Here is a 22,075-nt window from a genome sequence, read left to right on the forward strand (position 1 = left end):
TAGTTTTCTGCATTAGAAAAAATATCACTGAATGAATTCTACTTAGTCAGCTAAAACATCAGGACTTTTTTAATTACTGCCAACTTTTAGGTTCAACTCTGAGCCAAATAAATCCTGATGGAAGACTATCTTCAGATCACCTATTTTTAGTGACTCATTCAATATCATACAATACTGTATTTTCCACTAACATTCCAGATCCTACCGCAGGACTTCTAAATAGAACCTTGATGTTCAGATATACACCAGCTGAGGTTCTTCACTTTTTTTTTTTTTTTTTTTTTAAACATTAAAGAGACTGAGCTTCATTATAATCTTGGGGACAGGTGTCTACTTACTTGTGTTATCAAATGTAAATATGTGTTTGGTTCATATCTTCCACAAGTCAACAAGAAAGGCACAGTCACAAGGCAATGTCCTACCCAAACTATAGGGCTGTCTTCAGGTGGAAAGAATGGCTCACATAAAATTTTCTAGATACCACAATGGAAAAAAACATGCACAGGTGCCACAGTACCCAGTACTATTATACTCCTCTCACTTGTAATTCCAGCCAGGAAACAGCAAGCTTCACCCTTGGAGAGACTCATAAATAGTTAAGTACCCTCTATCAACAGACGATAAAAGGGAAAAATAACCAATAAAACTACATAATGAACAACTACTGAGCAAACAGAGCTATAGCACTCAAACACAGTGAAGTTATTGCCTAGGCTATTACAAGGATTTTACAGTAATATCATTTGATTTTCCAGCTTCACGGCAATTATATCAAAGGTCTCTTACTCTTTTGAGATGTGTATCATTGCTTTAAAATAAATTCTATTATCAAGTCCAAGGTGGAAAGGAGAAAGAACAAAAAAGTTGTTCAAGGTCACAGATAACCGTGTTCAATTGCTTATTTGTACTATTTTGTCATTTTTTTGACTCCTGAAAGTCAAGTGATGTTATATTCTGCTTCCTACACAAAGGATGAAGTACAGTAAAACTTTTTTTATAGATTTGTGCTCCACCATATATATAAGGGAAGCTCAAATTCTTGATTTTGAATGCAAATTGGAATTTGCACAGTTCAGGTTAAATTGACTTTGGCTTCATCTCACAACATCTGAAATCATACTGCTGTTCTCTGGTGCTTTTAGGACATAATTAGATAAATTCATAGATTAAGCTGCTCCTGGCAGTACTTGCTCTTCTGTGAATAGTGAACCAATTCCACAGCACATTGAAATACAAACTGTAGTTGCAATACCAAGTTGGCAATGAATCTTTGCTGTTGATTGTTGTGTGCCATATGGACCCACTTAAGCCTCTTCCATTTTTGGCTCTGGAAGAGAAGGCAGCCATTGTGGCCAGTCATGAGGTCAGTTTGGAAACCAAACGGCCCAGGTGCACAAACTCCAGCAGGGCCATCTGCATCCATGACTGGGTTTTTTGGCTACATTTATCCCTGCCCATATTTAGACACGATATCTGCCTTCTTGCGTAATGCCACCACTCTCTGCCAAACAGAACCTTGCAAGTCTGTCCTGATTTCTGTTGTGATCACAAAATACACCCAGTATATTGCTAATTTCTGTGTCCTATTCTACTCTTATACTTCAAATATGAAAAGAGATTTTTTTGATGCTTTTTTTTCAGACTATGTCTTCTATCACATAAAGCCCATAGAACTTCAGATGAAAGTTCTCTACAAACTTGAATGTGGATGTTAATACTCAGTTTTTAAAAGTTTGATGGCAGCCACCAAGGAAAGCTGAGATACTCAGAGGAAAGATTAGAAATGTAATTATAATGATATTGATATGGCTACTGCCTCTTACTTTGTTCAAAATGCAAATGCTTTATCCTTTGCTACACAATTCTTTAAAAAGCTAGATAGCTGCACTAATCAAGTTTATTTTGTGCTCAAGAGTATCAGTTAACAAATATCTACTGAATGTTTAAATTATACTTACATTTCCTGTCACAAGTCTCTGAGACAAATAATTATACTGGTCTTTTATTTGTCACCTCAAACAATACTATATAAGAAAAAAAAGTAAAGATTATACACATTGCAAGGCTGTAACACTGTCAGAAGAGCAAGCAAAATATATTCTAAAGCAACTCATGCATTTCATATATTAATACCATTCTGTGGGTGCATTTCCTGTTTGTCACAATATCATGTTTAACCTTAAGTTTGGCGAAGGTACTGAAAATACTTGTACAAAATCTAAAGAGAGTCTGATCCACCACTGTTATCATTCAACTTCTATATTTTTCTAACAGCATGAAATGCAAAAATCAAGAAATAATGAATCAAGGTCACAATATTTAGGAAGAACTTTACAAAATTGATATTGAAATAGTAAATATTTCATAAAATATATAAAACATATATACAGAGATCTATTAAAAGCCATGTACTAGAATTCTTCTATTCTCATTATTATAATCTATAGCATTCTTCCAGTTTCATATTATGCTTTGTTATAGCTTTCTCCATTTTAAAATTGGTTAAACAAATCCTTTATTCTGAGCTGGAGAAAAACACATCTCAAATGCAATTCATCCTTGCTTTCTTCTATCTTTTGTGCTAAACTGTCACACAAACCAGTTCTGTCACTCTGGTTATTTTTGCTGATGCAACACGTGGGTACAGGACAAAGCATCTACAGAAAATCCTGCCTTGACTCAAAAGCAAATAACAATTATAGAATCATGGAGCTTTGCATCCATTTCAGGATGGTGTAAGCTGCACCGAAATTAAGTTCTGATAGCAAATTAAAGTGCCAGTTGGGAGCTGTCTCGTGGCCAAAGTAGCTTTCCATTTTTAATTTCACTTCAGAAAAGTGTCTCACTCCCTGCTCAGAGTAAACTTTGAGTCTTTGTAGCAGTGGCCTTAACCTTATCCACAGGCCTTCAAGAAAGTCATGTTTAGTAGTCTGCTGCCTCAAAAAAAACCCTGCAAAAATGCTTTTCCTCCCAGGAAAGAAGTAAAATGAAGGTGACAGTCTGGAATACTAGTGAACTGGCAGTTATTTCACATTGAGTCTTTGTCAAATGACTGACAATACATTTCAGAAATATGTGAACAGTGGCAAACACATACAAGCCTTTGGAGAGCCCTAGAATTTATTTGTACATATTTTACACCAAGGATATTGAATAAATGCATCCAGAAAATGATTTAAAATTCCAGACACACATGCTGCACTCTGATTGGCATCCCAATAATGCCTAGGAAATACAGGTTTCTTTGCTTGATTTTTGTGTATGGATTCTGCCTCGTATTAGTAATGAGCCATTCCATTCCAACCAGTGCATCTCAGGGCACTCCTTCAAAGATTACAGTGTTGCTGTTTGAGCTTCATTCTTTACAAGGTCATTTAAGGGCAGCAGTTACCTAATTCAGTGTCTTGCATGGGCTACACATAGGTTTGTGTAACTGTAGGTGTGCATCATACTTAGATTATTTTCCCTTTTATACTAATAAACACATAGAAACCCCAAACTATTCATCATTCCACAATACTAAAGAACTTCTAAATGTCTCCCTTGTATTGTGTCAGAAAACCCAACAAGAATTTTTAGTGTCATTATCTATAGGTAACAATACTGATAGAGAAACAGGGATCCAAGCCAGCACAATTTCTCCAGTACAGCATACAAATGTCAGAGACCCCTCCTATGCTGCATCCATGAAGATGTGTGTGATGGCCACACCATGCCTACAATATCAGTCCTGCCAAAAGATACTGGCTAGGAGCCAAAATCACAGCCTGTTCTCTAATGAGAAGAGAAGAGATATGAAAAGAGAAGCCATAATGAACACCAAACATACTGACATAAATCTTTACAATGCAATGCAAGTGCCTGTGACTTGTTCGTTCTGTTTACTGCTAAGGTTTTCAAGTAAGCCCCCTTGAATCCACCAATTTCACACTGGCTTCAGACACATCTGGAACTACTATATTGCATATTTGTAAAAGCAGAGCTCACCAAAGTACTACTGCTGCATTACCATTTCCTCAAAAGCTAAATAAATAAGCGAAATACCTTACAGAATACCTGACAATGTGCTTTAGTTACAGCCCTGAGGCTTCTCCTTTTTTCTATTGTTCTCTTGTTACCAAGTAATCAGCTGGGACTTCTCACCCCACACAGCCAAGCAGTTGTACCTGGGAACTCTGCCTTCTCCTCCCCACAGTAATGGACATTTACCTGACTTACCTGTATCAGGCTATTTAGAAAAACAAGATTTCTGTTTAAAGATAAAGATCAACTTATACTACAAATAATTTATGTCGTGTTTAATTTTATGTTAAATTTTCATTTTCCAAGTCACTACAATGCTCCTTTGAGTGTTTCAGGCTTATCTATAACTTGGAAAACATAGATAAACATCAAGTCACTCTAAATCTTCATAATCTCCTAATTAATATGGTGTATTTGCATATGTTCATGTGAAGATGAATTTTTCTATTTGAAAAGAAAACCTGGGAGAAATGACAATGAGACAACATGTAAATGTAGCTTTAAAACACTTACAAAGACAGCACTGTATTTAATCACATATATCAAAATAAAAGAGATTGCCATGTTCTTAATCAGAGCAAATATATAACAAGCTTAAAGGAAATCTCTTCACATCAGACTCTATAAAAGGATATGTCAGCACAAATGTAAAGGACTTGGGGTTTTGAGATAAACCAGCCTTGAACAATAATCTTCTGATAAATCTCAAATTCCAGATGGTCTTTGTGGGTTTCAGACAGCAGCTGTATTCAGAGAGCATCATGATGAGGTATCTGGCTTATTTTAAACAGCAAATGTAGCTAGTGGTACTGTTTTGATATTACTTAAAATAGTATCTAGGAGATATATATGTATTTTTAAGAGAACCACTTGATCTCCTGTGGGAACATATCACAATATCCTTCCTTAGCTCTCAATTTCTGCATGTAGGTATTTGTTAAGCAGTGCAATATTTTAAAAGGGATTTTGGAATTTATCTAGCCTTCCACAAATGTACAAAATACAATCTGCCACTTTACTACCTTCGCAATAATGTTATGGCTAAAAAGTGCTTTTAATCCAAATGCAAATCTCCAAATGTTCTTACACTAAAGCTGTTTTCAATTTTTTTTGACACAAATTCTTAATTAATTTGGCTTCTTGATATTATAAGCTATGGAAGATCAACTACATAAAAATGAGATGTCAAATCTCTCCCATACATCAGGCATAATGCTATTTTCATTGTATCTTTACAAGACATCAGATATGTTAATATTTATGGAGCATACACCAAGGAATACTGCTAGAATTAATAAATAATAAAGCTAATATTTTTTTCAAAAATAAATCATCAGATATCTCATTATAAACTGGATGTCTTCAGTTGTAGATAATTTAGTACAGTGATAAATAACAGGAGAGCACAGTGCTGATGGAATTATATTTCATTATTTAAAATATCTTGCTACTCATATAAGAATGTGTTCTTTTGTGCTTAAACTCATGTAAACAGAGCTGGTTTAGAATTGTGGGTACTTTCAAACAAATAAAAATTCGGTTGTCTCTAACATGCCAAGCAGACATTTCTAAGCAGATGTATATAATATGTACCATTTCTCAAAGGCACTCTGAAATCATCCTCAGATGTGTCTTTGGCAAGATGTCGCTCAGGGAAGTTTAGCCCATTGTTCCTATTGTCTGACAATAATAGGATTCTTCCATCTTGAGCAGCATGTTATCTTACAGGTTTTAACCTTGCCACTTTTGACTTTACCTGTAAAAGAATCAGTAATAGGCAAGGGTTTTGGTGGAGGAGGGTTTTGGGCAACAATTAATTAGCAAATTATTGGGTAAAACTTTATAGAGGTCTTGCATAAAATTTTGTGGCACCCAATGACTCAGTAATAACATCTAAGAATACAGTACATGTTGATACATTGAGTATCATTCAGTATAGTTAATAAGTATATCTCCATTCTGTGTATCCAGTCTTACAGTTCAGTTTTGTAAAATCAACTGGATTTCAACCCAGGGAGTCTACATGGCATACTCAGTATTCTGAGAAGTGCTGGAGGAGTGGCTTCTTCTCTCTAGAGCTGGGTTTTTCAAAGTGTGCTACAGAAAGCAGCTTGAGTTCTCAGTGAAAGTAAGAGGGAACTGATGCTGAACTCCATTAGACCCCTTCATTTGTAAAATCACAGCCTATTCTCCTTGACCTGGGACATGTCTTCATTCTCTTTCTAATCTGTGCCTGGTATGCATTGTACAAGTGTTAATTAACCGATAGTAACATAATTAAGAAAATGTTGCTATGGATCGTTGTAATTCTGTCTCAGACACCGACAATGAAATATAAATATAATGTTAAAAGAACAACTTGCTACCAAGCATAATGGAAATAAGAATATCAATATGAGTTCATGATTAAAACTCCAGAACCTTCAAAAGTAACTCACAGCTCAATTGCTTTATTTTCTAACAGCTCTCTTTCTGTGGAATTCCTAATCTATACAGAGTATATGACTATGAGATTTACATATGATTTTAGTAAATCACTAAGCCCATTCTGTTATTGAATTTCTCAGTATGTGACTTAGTGAACTGGTTTTATGTCAAAAGCACATTAAAAAAAGATAAGCCCAGACAGCATTTTCAGCCTGCAACAGATAAGTTAACACTGTATTGTTTAGTTTTCTGTGTCTACACCTAAGTGACAAGGTGATGATTTGTTTAAACATTAGTTTAGATATGTACTGATCAAATATTGTTTAAGATAAGCTTAAAGTGAAGTGGCATAGAAATTGTTGTTTAATTGATTAATTTACCTTATAAGTCAGAGACTTATGATACCAGAATCTAAGAAGTGGAAATCATAAACTGAATTATCCACCAGGCTGATTCCATTAGGTTTCTACGTCCTCAAATTTAAAATCCTGGTAACAGAAACAATAATATTACAGACAACAAACTAGCACCTAACAAGTAGGAAAGTAACAGAATGTTATTTACTTCATATTGTCATTGGTTTCTATAGTGCCATGATGATTTTCCCAGTAAGGTCATGGTTCTCTGAAGTCTACAAAATAACTCCCTATATCTTTTCATCACCATTTAGTAGGTTGAGTTGGCCTTTTTAGACTATTGTAATAACACTGTTGAAAGGGGAAAAAATCATATTTACACTGAATTTTAATGACATTATTATACAGGTGAGCCAACCTTCTATATCCAAGGAACAAAATTCTAAGCCAATTTTACATTTAATAATAATGGAACAAATCCAGATAGGTTTTTATTTCAAGCTCCTAGAGGTGCCCAATGACCCTATTATTTCTCTACAAAATCTTCTTCTCAATAACTTTCCCAGCACTGCAGCTGTCTGGTCAGTGGGATGAGAAAGACAGTGAGAACATTGGGGAAGCAGAAGAAAAGTGAACAGAGTAATATCAGAAGTAAGCATTTTGCTTATTCTGCTGATGCTTTAAGCTGCAAACAATGCAATCACAGGAACTTCCAGAAGTACTTTCAGAGATCAGTAAGGTAACAAAAGGGGTCCATAAATACAGCTGAGAGCTGCTTTCTATTTTCATCTTTCCTTTATTTGCCATTGGACTCAACCCAGCAGAGGGATGATGCAAAATATTGATTCTCACATTCAGAAGCTGGATCTGGCTTTTGGGATCTATAGTTTCTGTATCTTTCCACATTACAGGCTCAGCGTTCTCTGCTGAAAGAAAGTCCACAGGAGAAAACACAATTCCTTATTTTGAGGGATATCTGCCTGCCTTGCAAGAGTCAAACAAAGCATTTGAGCTCTATCCTGCAAACAACTAACAGGAATAAATGTTGTGGGACTAGGACTCTGAATATTACACATCCACTCTTTCCCAAAAGATAAGATGAAGTACAGCATATTTTCCACCTGCACTTTGTGTGAAAATGGAACTCAGGAGAGCCTGCATCCTAAACAGACAATTGACAACACTGACAAGATGCCATTCCTGAGAAATATATTTTAAAGTTATTCAGAAATTCCCCTATGACCTCATGGGTGGCATCTACAGATCAACAATACAGAATACAGAGAGAAACTGTACCAAAAAAAAAAAAAGTGGTTTATATATACACAGTGTTTACAGATATTACAGGGAAAAAAATGACAACTTTTTTCTTGATTTTGTTATCAGAAAAAGGCTATTTTGTGCATTTTAGGTTTGGGTTTTTTTATCTAAGAATTCTGTGTGTTTATCCAAGGTAAATATGCACACATTAATAACATAAGAACACGGACATTGTTTGGGATTAAATTAAAACCATTTGCCTTATGCATGCTCATTTCCTTTTTTACTACTCAATTCCCCTATGATGCCATCTGATCACTTCTTGAATGTCCCCTGTGCTTTTCCCTTAACAATCTTGCCTGGTAGGCCATTCCACACGTTTGTGATTCTCGGCATGAAAAAAAATGCTTCCTGACATCTGTTCTGAATTTGTTTCTCTTTAATTTCCATTTATGCTTCCTTATCCTAACATCTGTGTCATTGTGAAAACGGTAATTCAGATTGACGCTATCTGTGCCATTTAAGATTTTACATTCCCCAGCTAAAAGCTACTCATAACCATGTAGTGGTTTTGTACTTCTTATTGATAGTTAGTTTAGCAACATTGCCTGGTTCTAATTCATGTTTTAGGTTATAATTCAGCTTTGTTGTAGTTTTTATTCTGCTTTCGTGCACGTTTCTTCCAAGCTGAGGGTTAGCACTGTACTCAGTGGGCCATTTTCAGCCCATAGGTGTTTCCCACAGCTGTTGTATAAGAAAGGAAGCTGAATCTGGCCCAATAAGCTTAATGGGGGTATCAAGAGGACTGTACATTATGCTAATTTCAGCCGCAGGCTATGAGTGTACCTTTGGTGTCTCTACAAGTCTGGGAGTTAGGAAACTTTTCAGTTGTTTCTCTCAAAGGCTTACGGGGGGGCTGGAACACCAAAGCATACTCAGTTAATACTACAGAAATAATTCCCCCACTCTATTTGTCCAGACAGAGAGAGAAGAAGGATGTTGAAATTATTCTTTATAGTTCTCCCAAGTCACCAAAAGGATCTGGGACTATTTTTTCTACACCTTTAAATCCCTAAGACTGGGACTAAGCATGTCCTTTCACTTGTCCTTAAAGAACAGATTAATTCCAAGAGATGAACAGTCAGAGCTCAGACTCACAACAAGCACAGCAATTACCATCATGTTTAACAGCAATTAGCAAAGAGCCCGTTTTATATGGTTGCTATCTATGTCTGAACTAAAACTGGTCTATTTCTAATACTAGAAAATACAGAGGAGTAGAGTGATATAGCAGCTGATCATGGAGTGTGAAGTTAGGGCTCCTGCTGGAGAACATAAAACAACTATTGATCCCTTTCTCATGGTAATAAAGAGGTACAATTCACACAGAGCTATGTCTCAAGTCACAGCAAGGCTTTACTTTTTTTCTTCCAAAATACTGAAATTAGATTATATGAAATTATTGAAGAATTAGTAATACTTTAACTATTTATTAACCTTACTTATTCTTGACTGTTGACAACCCAAAGGTGATACTGAACCATGAAAGTGGAAATCCCTACAAGGGTTCAAACAATAATTGTTAGCACTTAATCCCTACATAAACTCCCACCAATGTGTTATCTTTTAAAGGGAGAATTTTGGAAGAAATTGAAAAAATTCTTCTATTTATTTCCAGCATGCTAACAGAGTGTTTTGGAAAATACACCCAGTTACCAAAATGATGTGAATATGTATGTTTGAGGTTTTCTCAAGTTCTTTATTTTCTTTCCACATATGAGCAGATAATACACTTAAAAGTATTACTCAATATATTTCCCATACAATAAGAAAATAACAAGAGTCTGTCTCACTCTACTTGGAAAGAGTATGTGTTCTGCTTAACTAGGTTACCTAGGGTTTTTTAAATGAAAAACAGTGCCCATCATTCAAAAACTGTTTATTCCACAATGTAAAAATGAAGATAAAAGTGACATTAATCTTATTTCATAAAGGATTACCTTGATTCATTCATCTGGATGAAGTAGTGGGCTTTGAAATACCCAGATGTGATTCAGCTTATATCTCTAGAATATGGCCAATGAGAGAAAAGAAAGGAGACCAAAATCACAAGATACTGTACAAGTAAACATGGTGGAGGTGTGTATGAATCCATGTAGGAGGGGAGACTGATTTTAAAAATGAGGTATTTAAGAAATAACGTGTCACCTAAAGCGAGTTTCACGTCAAAGTAAAAAAGCTACACTTTGTAGCCAGCAAGGAACTGCATTTTGAACACATTAATGGGGGAGGTGGAAAGCAAGGAGCTGATACCAATATCTGTTTTAATTAAAGGTAAGGAGAGAAGAATTTTCACATATTGTTTACAGGCAGTGCAGGTTCCTTTCATCTTAACAGGGTTTGCCAAGAGTAAACATAGCATTCTAATTATGCGTAAAAAATTCTACAAATGCTGAAGAGTGTGAAGGTTTTTAACAATAATCACTCTTTCCTCAAGTAAAATGAGAATTATTTTACATCATGTCTTTTAGGTTACCTATTTTAGGCAGGAAAAATGGCATTTTTTGAAAATGCTTGATATTCTGGAATGCAATAGCAATTCCTGTACTTCCAAGTAATGCTTCCTGTCTTACAAAGCAGGCCTGGGTTACTGACCCTGCTCTAACTAAGCTTCTTCCCTGATTAAAAGGCAAGTTTCTTTCATGGTTATATCATTTTAAAACCTATTCAGACGTGATAACATTTTTGCTCCTGTATCTTGGCAACATGATTTATTCCGTTAACACTGAGTGTTACAGTCTGAAAAAGCAGTACCATCTGGGTGGAATTAATAGCCTACCCAGAAAAATAAATGAGAATGGTCTGCTATAATTAACATGTAGGTAAAGTATATTTAACAGATTATTATAATTAATATATCAGTTACTGATTTCATGCTAAACAGAATTGTGAACACAAGATATTAAGATTAGTTACCCTTTCTCTATGTGCCTAGTAAAAATTCAGTAGAATAATAGATCCAAAGAATCAATAAAATTGACCTTAACATTAAGAAATTTCAAGCAAAGAGAGACAATGTAGGGTATTATGAAATAACAGTAGAAAATTACTCGTTTCATGAATTCTGAATTAACACCAGTAGAACTCAAATATGACCTGAAACAAAACCAACCCCCACCCAAATGCTTCAAAGGTTAATTTAAATCCTGTTAAAAGCATCCATCTATGTAGACACACAGGGCAGACCTGTTCCTTAAAGCTGCCTTTGAATTACATAAAATGTAAAATACAACAGAAAGTCAACAGACAAGATGTGGATTTGATCAAAACATCATAAAGCATTTTCACCCACACTGTGGTTTGTTGGTGAGCTTTTCATAAGACACAAATGTTGGTTTGGTTTTCACAGACTACCAATGATCCGGGGGTTATTTAGCAACTTCCTCAACCTCTGCATTCTAATGACAAAGTTCAACCTTCTTGCTACTCCACAAAAAGAATTTACTTTTATTCAAGGTCCTAGATGTCTTTTCAGTTGAACTGATGGCATCACTAAGGGATATCAGATAAACAATAGCACATTCACAATCCCTACATGTGCATCTCTTTCTTACTGTGTAGTAACAAATCCAGAAACTCACACAGAATTGAAGATTAAATGAATGAAACTGATGCTTTGCACAGAAATTTAATAGGACTTTTTTTTAAAGAAAAGTTTTCCAAATGCCCACTCCTCAATTCTCCCCCACCCCTTGCATAATTAGGGCTTTTGTGTCTCCAGATAATCTTTAAATTCATGTTCTTATAAATCTTGTTTATTACTGAAAAGACTAAGGGTTGTTTGACAGTGGTGTTGGGCACATTACAAATGAAGTATGTAGGAGAATCCATTCCAAAGGCTTGCAATTTAAACAGAGAAGACAAAGAGAAGATGAAAGAGCGAAATTAAATTCAAATGCAGTTAGAGAGCCAGGGGAATTCCCTGCTTTTCTCCTGACTTTCACTTTATGGACAGATGCAAAAGTTAAATGCAATATAACAGTAATATTGTTAAACACATTTGGCATGACAAAATCATGAAACACTCACAAACAAGGCTATAAATAACAACAGAAACCTAAACCAGCCATCGTTGTTCAGCATATGGGTCTCATTGAATATTTAGGAATAACATTGAAGTTAATTAGGTTAATTTTTTTTTTTTTTTAATTCAGATAATGTTGTCAGGGGAGAGGGAGCCCAAAACATTAATTGGAATAACTTTCTACTAGCGGAATTCCAAAATTACTGCACATCAATTGATTGTGAAAAATGCTGAATACAAGACTGGCACGTGGATCACAGGGAACATTTGGAGCTTGCAGGATTCCACAGTTAAGTAGCTGAAGTAGAATGCTACAGTATTCTACAGTAATTGTTACCATTTAAATAATTACTTTAGCTGATTAGTGTAGAATACGAAGTAAAAATCAGCCAAAGAGATAATTACAGGGATGGCAGAAAAAGTTTTAGAAGCTTCCATGTAGAAATTAAGATGAAGAGTAGCATTTTACATTCCTTTCCTCATTCATGTCAACTACAATACTGCTGCTAACATTCTCCAAGACTTTAATTTCCAACTCTAAGATATATTCCAAAGTAATTATGTTCCCAGCTCAATCAAATTTGCATTCTAATGCAAAATGTTAGCAGTATTGTCACATGGTATTATGTCAATAGATTATGACATTTAAAGTCTGCAAATTTTGCCTTAACATTACTAAAACAGCTATTAGGATTTTTGAGAAATCAAATATGGTTTAGGATTTATGTCTTACACTGGAACATCTGGTATTAGTCTGTGACACAATTCTAAACTAGCTGGATCTCCATTCTGTTCCAAAGCCCTAAGTCCATAATTCTGTGACCCACCCAGACTCTTACGAGTTAGTAGATAATATACAGTCATGCCCAGGTGAAAAGCAGCCTGGATCACTGGGAACTGTTCTTGTGCATTCTAGCAGCATCTTAGTGCTACTAACAACTAGCACTTTATCTATAGGAGAAAAATGTATAGGAAGATTTTTTTAAAATTCTTTAGTCTTCTTTTATTTTGTGTATGTTTTTGCAAAATTATTTTTCCTAATTGCAACATAAAAGTTGGCATAAATGACATAAATTTTTATTTTTAGTTGTCTTGATATATAAAAGCCATCAGAAAGGCTTTATTGGAATACCATTTTGACACCGATTTGGACTTGACCATGCTGGGACTGCTGTAACAGAGTCACCATCATATGTCTCTTAACATACACAGAATGGAAGAGAAGGGAAGAAAGGTCATATCTGACAGGAGTAAGATTCAAGGGTTTGGGCGAACAGTTGTCATCAAAAAAACAGACAAGAAGTGACTGACACAAAAGTCCTCAGTAGCAAAGTGAAAATTAGAGGAAACAGAAGCACAGGGTTTGTTGTTTTTTTTTTTCTACAGAATGTAAATGTCTTCCTTGGGATAATGCATATGGAAAATAGTTAAAAGGCAAAGAACAGCTACATAAACATTCCCTGTGGTAAAGAAATGTAAAGAAAGTTCATAATATTCCACAATATCATTATAAGTGCCTAAGTGCTCTCTTTTGGAAGTCAACTAATTTGCCTGAAGGAAAGATATGTGTATCTTCTGGTATAAAATGACTTTCAGCACCCTGCTTAGTGTCTTTCTCACTTTATCATAAATTAGATACAGGCACTTAACTAGTCTTTATGAAACTAAAAAGTATCACAACATTGCTGCTACACAGGCAATGATCCACAAGTGAAAAAAAAGAGTTGTATTTTGTCATTATATGAATTGCTATAATAAATAATAGATTTCTGCAATTAAAGCCTTTCTAGAAATTTTAAGGCATCTTTTTCTACCAGGTCTTATTCTCCATTCATAAGAAAGGGAATAGATAGGTAATATTTCTAACAGTTATTTTCTTTTAGATAAAAGCACTGAGAGGCATACTCCTGGCTTTAAAGAAATCCTTAATCAAAACTCAGCTATCTTAACCTGACAACTTTATACAGGTCACCTGCATTTGTCCACCATCAACGTCATCTAAAGAGGCATTATTCTAATTCAAGAACTGAAATGCTGATGTTACAGTATGATCCAATACAACAAAACACACTAAAACAAGGTATGATATAACTGGCATTTACATTACAGGAGTCACAATAGTCCCATACTGGAAATGGAGCCCTGCTGGAGCAAGGGGAATGCACATCTAATGGAAATAACATTTATTCTTGAAAAGACATCAATCTAAGTGAAAGATGAGAAGAGCAGATGAACACAATAAGGAAGCAAATGATGAAAATGAAAGATAAGAGAAGCAGCATGATAAACTTTGGTCACAGCACACAGCCTGCTGAAGTGCCATGAGCTCATCAAGAGCTTAGACAGGCTTTGGTTAAGGACCGCCAAGTTTTATGGCATTATTTTAACCACTGGAGGGCTCTTGTATTTTTTCACAAATACCTTGGTAAAGAATCAACATGGTAAATGTTCTTGTTAATAGGGAGTCCCTAGCTGCTACATAACCAGCATGCCTGTGCAATTTCATGCAAATCAAATTCAATTTACAGTGCTTTTACTTCATCTGCAATTAAAAGTTGAAAAAAAAGGAAGGAAAAAAAATCCTCTCAAGTAGAGGCTATCTATTTCTTCATAAATAGGACACCTTTTCAGAGACTCCCTTTTATATGCAGTGGTAGAGATGAGATCTGTACAAAACACAAAGGAATAAAGTATCAGTGCTCAGTATTGTGAGGGCATTGCCCAGATTCCCTGTCAAGTCTCAGTTCTGTACAGGCAATAATAACCATTACTGGGCTTTTTGGGTTTCAGTCACTGCTGTGACTCTCAATACAATGAATACAACACAAAAAAACATTTTAAAACTGCTGATAAAACCCCTTTCTTTTTCCACCTTTGAAAAAGTGTTGGGAGAGTTTCTGACAAAAGAAGGAAGTAATTTCAATGAAAGGGATAATAGGAAGTATATTGAATGAGAAAGAGGATGGAGGGCAGGAAATGCAACAATAAAGTTTAATTAAATTAAAGAACAAGCTCCAGCAGTGAAGTATATGCTGGAATATTTTTTTTCTCTAAGAACTGACAGAAAAAGTTTAACATAGGTTATTGAAGATAAAAAATATAGCCATCAGATATAATATAGAATATACTGATCTTTGATTCAAAAGATAATGTTCCACTGAATATCTCCTCTTTTTTTAACAATTTACTTTCTGTAACATAGTTGAGGAAACCAAAAGGAATGTGATACATGGAGGATCTAAACCAGCATCCTCGTAGAGATACAGGCCATGGAAGCCAATCAGTGTCAGAAAGAATAAGGAGTTACCATTATGAGTACCATAACTTAAAAAAGATGTTTGAAATGATAGCTCCTGCCGAAATCAAAAGCCACTTCAAACCATATCCTGCTTTTTCAGCCAAAGACCTTATTAATCTGATAACATTTCAGCTCCTCCAGATCTAAGGGCAGGTGGGGAGGAAGGAGTTAAGTACCCAGCATAACTGAATGAAATCACTAGTCACCTTACATATTAGAAATTCAAGTATATTTAAAAAAATCACAAAATTTAGGGTCGAGGCCCCTAAAGCTTCCACCCAAAAATGTTCCTTTGCAAGCCCCCTTCTTAAAGACCAATACCCACATTGCTGTAATAGTGGGACAACAGAAGTTTGTCCTTAAATTCCACTATCATGCACTGCTTTAGAGGGAAGATAGAGCTACAGATCCCCATGAAACTCATCAAGTTTCATACACTTTCCCCTTTTCAGTTGTGTGATTTTCCCCACATGGTGTGAAAGAAAAGTTCTTAAACTACTTGTGATTTTGCGATGACAGCATGACTTGCATTAGCCATGATAAAACCAACACATAAAGCAACTGTGAGCAGAATCCCACAGGAGTGATAGAACAGGAGCTGCTAGGATGCTCTCTGTGCCGTGGACTTGCCACCACAAAGTGAAAAAACCCAAACAAAGTAAAACACTCATGAGCTCTCAGAGCCCAGCACTCCTGGGACCGAGATCCCCACCTCACACTGCCTGGCAGAGGAACAGGTACCAGTCAGACCTGGTACCCAGGACTAAGGGGCACAGAAGCAAAGGAACCTCCACCAGCCTTGCCTGTCTCCCCACAACAGGATTTCCAGCAGGAGAGCTGCATTGCCAGTTGCCTGGCAATAGCTAAAAGCTCAGAGAGCACCTGAGCTACAATTGGATTTTGAAACTGACTGAAGAAAATATTTTTTCTCGTATATTTTAACTCTCATATTTTAATCAATTGACACTCCAAGACTATCAGTTATAAAAGGGGATGGTTCTGGCATTTGAGCATGGTTCTGGATTCCTTTTCTTGACATTGCCCAAATCTGATTATCTTCATTTCAGTAGCAGTTAATAATACAGTATTTTAGCCAGCATTCTGGGAGCACTTAATGTACTGAACTGCTGGTCAAAAAAAAGAAAGAAGAAAGTAACATTATAATTGAGCTCCTCTCAACAGAGAGTTTCACAGTCTATGTTTATAATGCACTTGACAGAGAAAATGAGTATTTTGTAGGGGTAATGATTAATTCATATATATATATATATATATATATATATATATATATGATTTACTGTCACTGTTTCCAGTGCAACCAAAGCAGCACTACTGACAGGAAGATTCCCATACTATGGTTAAAAAAGGTAAAAAAAAATACCCCAAAACAGCTGTTAAGAGATTATTCCATATAGTCGATCAATCCTTTTTCATACATGGCTTTTTTTACAACTTCTTCATTACTTTTCTTCGTGGCAGAAGTATAACATTAACAAAACCCTGTAGAGCTATAGACTCTCTTTAGGAGCATATTGCCTGCATTTACTGTTTACAAATAGTAAAAAATTTGGGGGTATTTTCTAGTGTAGTTTACATTTGGGATAATATTTTATGTAAACACAAACATATATACATATATCTATGTGAGATATATATATATATACAATTTCAATACTTTGGCAGACAATTTCATAACACTGGTAAATGGCACTAAACTGAAAATAGTGTTTATCTTTAATTGTCGAACAATGAAGTTGTCTTATGTTAAGAATTTTTTCTTGAAAGGAATAATGTAAAGTGGCAGAATAACAGAAGCCTAACATGTTGCAAAGGACATAAAAATTATCCTATAGAATTTAAAGCACCTTGAACACTATAGAATCTATGAGCCATAAAGGAGTATGGGGACAACACTGTACAGGAAGTTTACAAAACATCTTGTCAGCAAACAGATGTCACTGTTGAATTTTAAAAAAGTATCCTTTCTGTACCTCAGCATCAGGTTTCTAAAGAAGTATATTTAGTCATATTTGTAACTCTTCTGGGAAAAAAATATACCCAAGAATATATGTATTTTTAAGCTTGTGGTACCAAGTTTTTATCATTGATCATGCTGGCTTTTCTCTGGCCTCCCACACAACTTGACAGCAACGGCTGGTAGCTCCTGGTAGTCAGAGCCTTCAGCTGTGCTTTGGGTTAAGCACCATCTCCTTCTCTCTTTTGCTGGTTTTGGCTAAGGTAGGGTTAATTTTCTCCCCAGTGGCTGGTATAGAGCTGTGTTCTGGCCGTGTGCTGAACACTGGGTTGATAATACAGAGATGTTTTCGTTATTGATGGACAGGGCTCACAAGGAGCCAAGGCTTTTGCTGCTCCTTGTACAGCCAGGACATGTGACCCAGGCTGACCAAAGGGATATTCCAGACCATGTGACATTATGCTCAGGGTATAAAGTATGAGGAAGAAGAAAGAGGAGATATTTGGAGTGATGGTGTTTGTCTTCCCAAGTCACCATTCCCCAGGATGGGGCCCTGCTCTCCTGGAGGTGGCTGAACAGCTGCCTGCCGCTGTGAAGGGATGAATTTAACTCCTCGTCTTCTTTTGTTTTGCTTGTGTGGATGGCTTTTGCTTTCCTTATTAAACTGTCCTTATCTCAACCCACGAGTTTTCCATTTTTTACCCTTCAAATTGTCTCCCTGATCCCCCAGGTGGAGAGGGAATGAGTGGCTGCCCGGGGCTTGGCTGCTGCTGGGGTTGGACCACAATGCATGTCCATTTGAAGAAATTAACTCTACTTCTGAAAAGAACCTGTTCCACTAAGACGTAGAAGCAGATTATTCTGTGTTGTATAAAAGCCTCTGAAATCAGAGAGCATATCTACCTGTCTCCCACTGGATACCCTCTGGCAAATCCATGGGTGTACAGAGAGCACCAGCACAACACACAGCGGGATCATCCTGTGACCGCAGAAGGAACAGCTGCCTCTGTGGGCACTGCAACATCCAGGTTAGCTCAAGCACTCCCAGAGCATTTCTCCTTCCCAGCTCGTTAGTTCTGTCTACTCTGTTGTGTGGTATTTATTTATTTTAAACCTGATGTGATTTGTTATCTTTTCTACAAAAGGGTTGATCAATGTTCCCCATTACTAACTCTAAGTTATCAGACCCAAAAAAATTTATTTTTCATAGATGGCTTAAATTCATATGATCATAGCAGCAGTGCTAACCACTGAAAAATAACAGGAGCACTTCACCAAAGGCCTAAACGCTGTTTGATATAAGAATTGAGATATTTCAAAGCTGCTCTCAAAAGCCTTGGCATTACTTTCAAGAGTAGATGTCTTCTGCTGCTTCTCCTCAAGACTCAGGAAGCTAAATGCAATCCTTAAAGTGAAGTCTTTTATGACGGGGTTAGTATTTCAATATGGATTCTAAGATTCAATATTTTTTCCTGAAATGCAATGTATATACTGCATTTCATAAGAAATTAAGGGTTAGAACTTTGAAAAAAAAAAAATCTTTAACCTCCATTCATTTCATTTAGACCATTTTTTATTTAAGAAGACCAGTGCCATCTTGTAGAATAAAAACATAGGGCTGAAGCACCACTCTGTGCAAATGCAACATTTAAAATACATTTGAAGTTTTTAAAGGCTTCTAACAGGTACAACCAAGAATGTTTCAGAAGTGTTGGAGGCTATGAGAAATTGACTTATTCAAAACACAACTTGTCAAAATTGTTGCCTTATGATTAAATTGTAATACCTCTCCTTTTTCCTGTATTACCATGAGACCCTTCTAATTAAGATCCCTGGTTTCTTAAAGTAGATTAGATAATCTATTGTGTTCTAGAAAAGCCTTTTTTACAGACATGCTAAATTAGATCAAACAGAGAACCTTCTGACTGTCAGGAGAAACAAATATAAACAAAGGTCACAAAAATCAGTATTATCTCGATACCTGTTAAACTTAAATAGTGTTCAAGAACAAAAGAGTTGTGATAAAATAAATAGGGTGTTTTAATGTGTATGAATATGTAATATTTATATTTAATGGCCTATTGTTATAAATTATAAATGTACTTTAAACATGCATATCATGATAGCCCATTATTAACTATAACTATTTTGTCAGGCAGTAATTTGCATTTAATAATTTCAGTCATTTTGTTATTCAGACTTTGTATTTTCCCTTTTGAGTTCTTTTACTCCTCTCTTCCTCTGAGCTTAGGTTACTTTTTCAATGCAGCAAACTGTTGGGATATAATGGTTAAATAATGTGAAATTGCACTGATGCCAGTGAAATAAAAGCGAGTTTTACAAAACCAAGTTCCTTCCCTGAACATAATAACAGTAAATTTCTAGTGTCCTGTAGTGCAATATCCATTAGATTTATTATGTTGCAATTCCCAATCCCACTAGTTCTGCCTGAGGGTGAGTATATTACATTTCATCACAGTTTCATTTTCTCCTACAGATGAGAAATGGGAATGCTATTGCAGTTATGTAGAATGCATGTGTTAAATCTGATCTCTAATAAAATCAAACACATCACAACTCACAGCACTTTAGCACAGTGTCGGCAAAATGAAACACCATCTGTCATCATGTAGAGACTGCCTTATTGTAACACAAAATCAAACTGCTCAGTGTGAACATTGTTATTTAATAAATGGGTAAATGGAAACTGATCATTATGATCTTATTTATTTTAAATGACTGGTTAAAGCTACAAAAAAAATGCATTATAACTTATCAATTAGATGTATGGACATTGCACTAACACTAAGAACAAACATCCATAAGCCAAGCCAAAATTTTAAATGCCTTCAGTGAAAGAGTGAGATAAATATGCGAGACACACACTTACAACAAAGACCTGCCAAAATGTAGGCTAAGGATAGAAACTGATGGAACAAAAATTCACTGTCTGTACTCATGAGACAAAACCAGCTGAAAGCTATGTTGTTAAAGAATAGCTGCTTGTAGCAAGCAGGTTTAAAAAAAAGCAAACATCATGCTCTGGTCTGAATGAATTACAACGATAAAGGTTAGTTATCACCCCAACAAAAGCTGCATTCCTAAGAGCTTCTACTTTAGCCATTTTAACACATATCAGAGTGAAGAATGATGCAACATATTTGCTGTTAGTATAAATTAATTGCCTTAAAGAAAAAAAGCATTCATCAACTGAACTGTTCTTTTCTATTGACAGCAACAGATCAAACAAGATTTCAGGTTTATAATTATAAGAACCTAGATTTGACAATTTAAATGCCAGCTTCTAGTTATATAGGTTACTTTTGCTATTATAACAAAAGCCTAAGTCATTTATCTTCAGAAAGGATCTTCACACACTGAATATGTAGTTTTCAAAGAGCTATTACTGCATCTGCAGAGACAATAACATGTGCTGACAAAATCTTAATAGTCCCATTGCCCTCATATCATATTTAAAGGACCCATGAGCCTGGTAAGATGTCAACAGAAGTATCCAATGCAGCAGCACTGACACTCGGTGATGTGTGAGGGAGCAAACAGAATGCCAGTAAAATCTCACGTTTATGAATGTGAGAATCTTCTCCATTACACCAATATTGTATCATCTTGAACAGCCATTAGCAGTTCAGCAGAAATGCCCCATGCTATGAATACATTTATGATTATTTTGTTCATTGTATTGGCTTTGGAGGTTGTTATATATAACTTAAATATATCATAGAAGCTATCTGTTTGGTTTCAGTTTTCTTCAAGGCTTTTCTTTAAACATTTAAAAGAAATGTTTGCCTAAAAAAAAAAAAAATCACTATCCCTTATTCCAAGTATGTAATTTATATTTTCATATGGGTAGTTTAGAAGCCTAGTAGGCAAAATGGGTGCAGACAATGAATAAAACCTCATTACTTTTACAGTAAAAATTGGGTATATGTGCAGTTATATTTTGTGTTCCATTGATTTGGATGGCACATACAATTACTTTAAAAATGACAGACTAATATATATAGACTTAAATAAAATTCTCAACATTTGGGACATTAAACATCAGGGCATTTACTTCTTCTTTGATTTGCCTTGTTCTTGGGCCTTGAAACACCAATGTTTGTCACAGAGAAATACCTACCAGACAAGACCCCAATAAAACATAGGCACTGAGCGGTAAAATAAAAACAGTAAGTGTTCTTTATCCTGCTAATTCTCAAGGCACAGTGCGAGAGAGTCATTTACCTACCACCGAAATGCAGCCACTTGCAGTGAGAAGCACAGCAGCTGTTTAAGAGCCGCATTAACGCCGCTCAGCAGCGCGGGACAGGCGGCCAGGAGAACACCCTATTGAGATGAAAGTGGAAAGAGAAATTACAAAATCTAACCATAATTACCAGGGCTGGATTAGGGCCAGAAAACAGTCACTACAGCATCTTGAATAACCACAATAATTCTGCGACTTGGTTTTATAGCTCAGCCAGGAGATGGCATCTCAATCAGCACTGAGCTCTCTAAGGCCATATTGGGACACTGCTTTTAGTGCAGAGCAAAAGGGAAATTAAGGATGGAGTACCAGCTTTATGTGTAGTTGTCATGGCTCTTGTTGCCTGAAATTAGATCTTGAACATTAATTTAACATAGAGTTTTTG

Source organism: Poecile atricapillus, chromosome 10, assembly GCF_030490865.1.
Source record: "Poecile atricapillus isolate bPoeAtr1 chromosome 10, bPoeAtr1.hap1, whole genome shotgun sequence".
NCBI lineage: Eukaryota > Metazoa > Chordata > Aves > Passeriformes > Paridae > Poecile > Poecile atricapillus.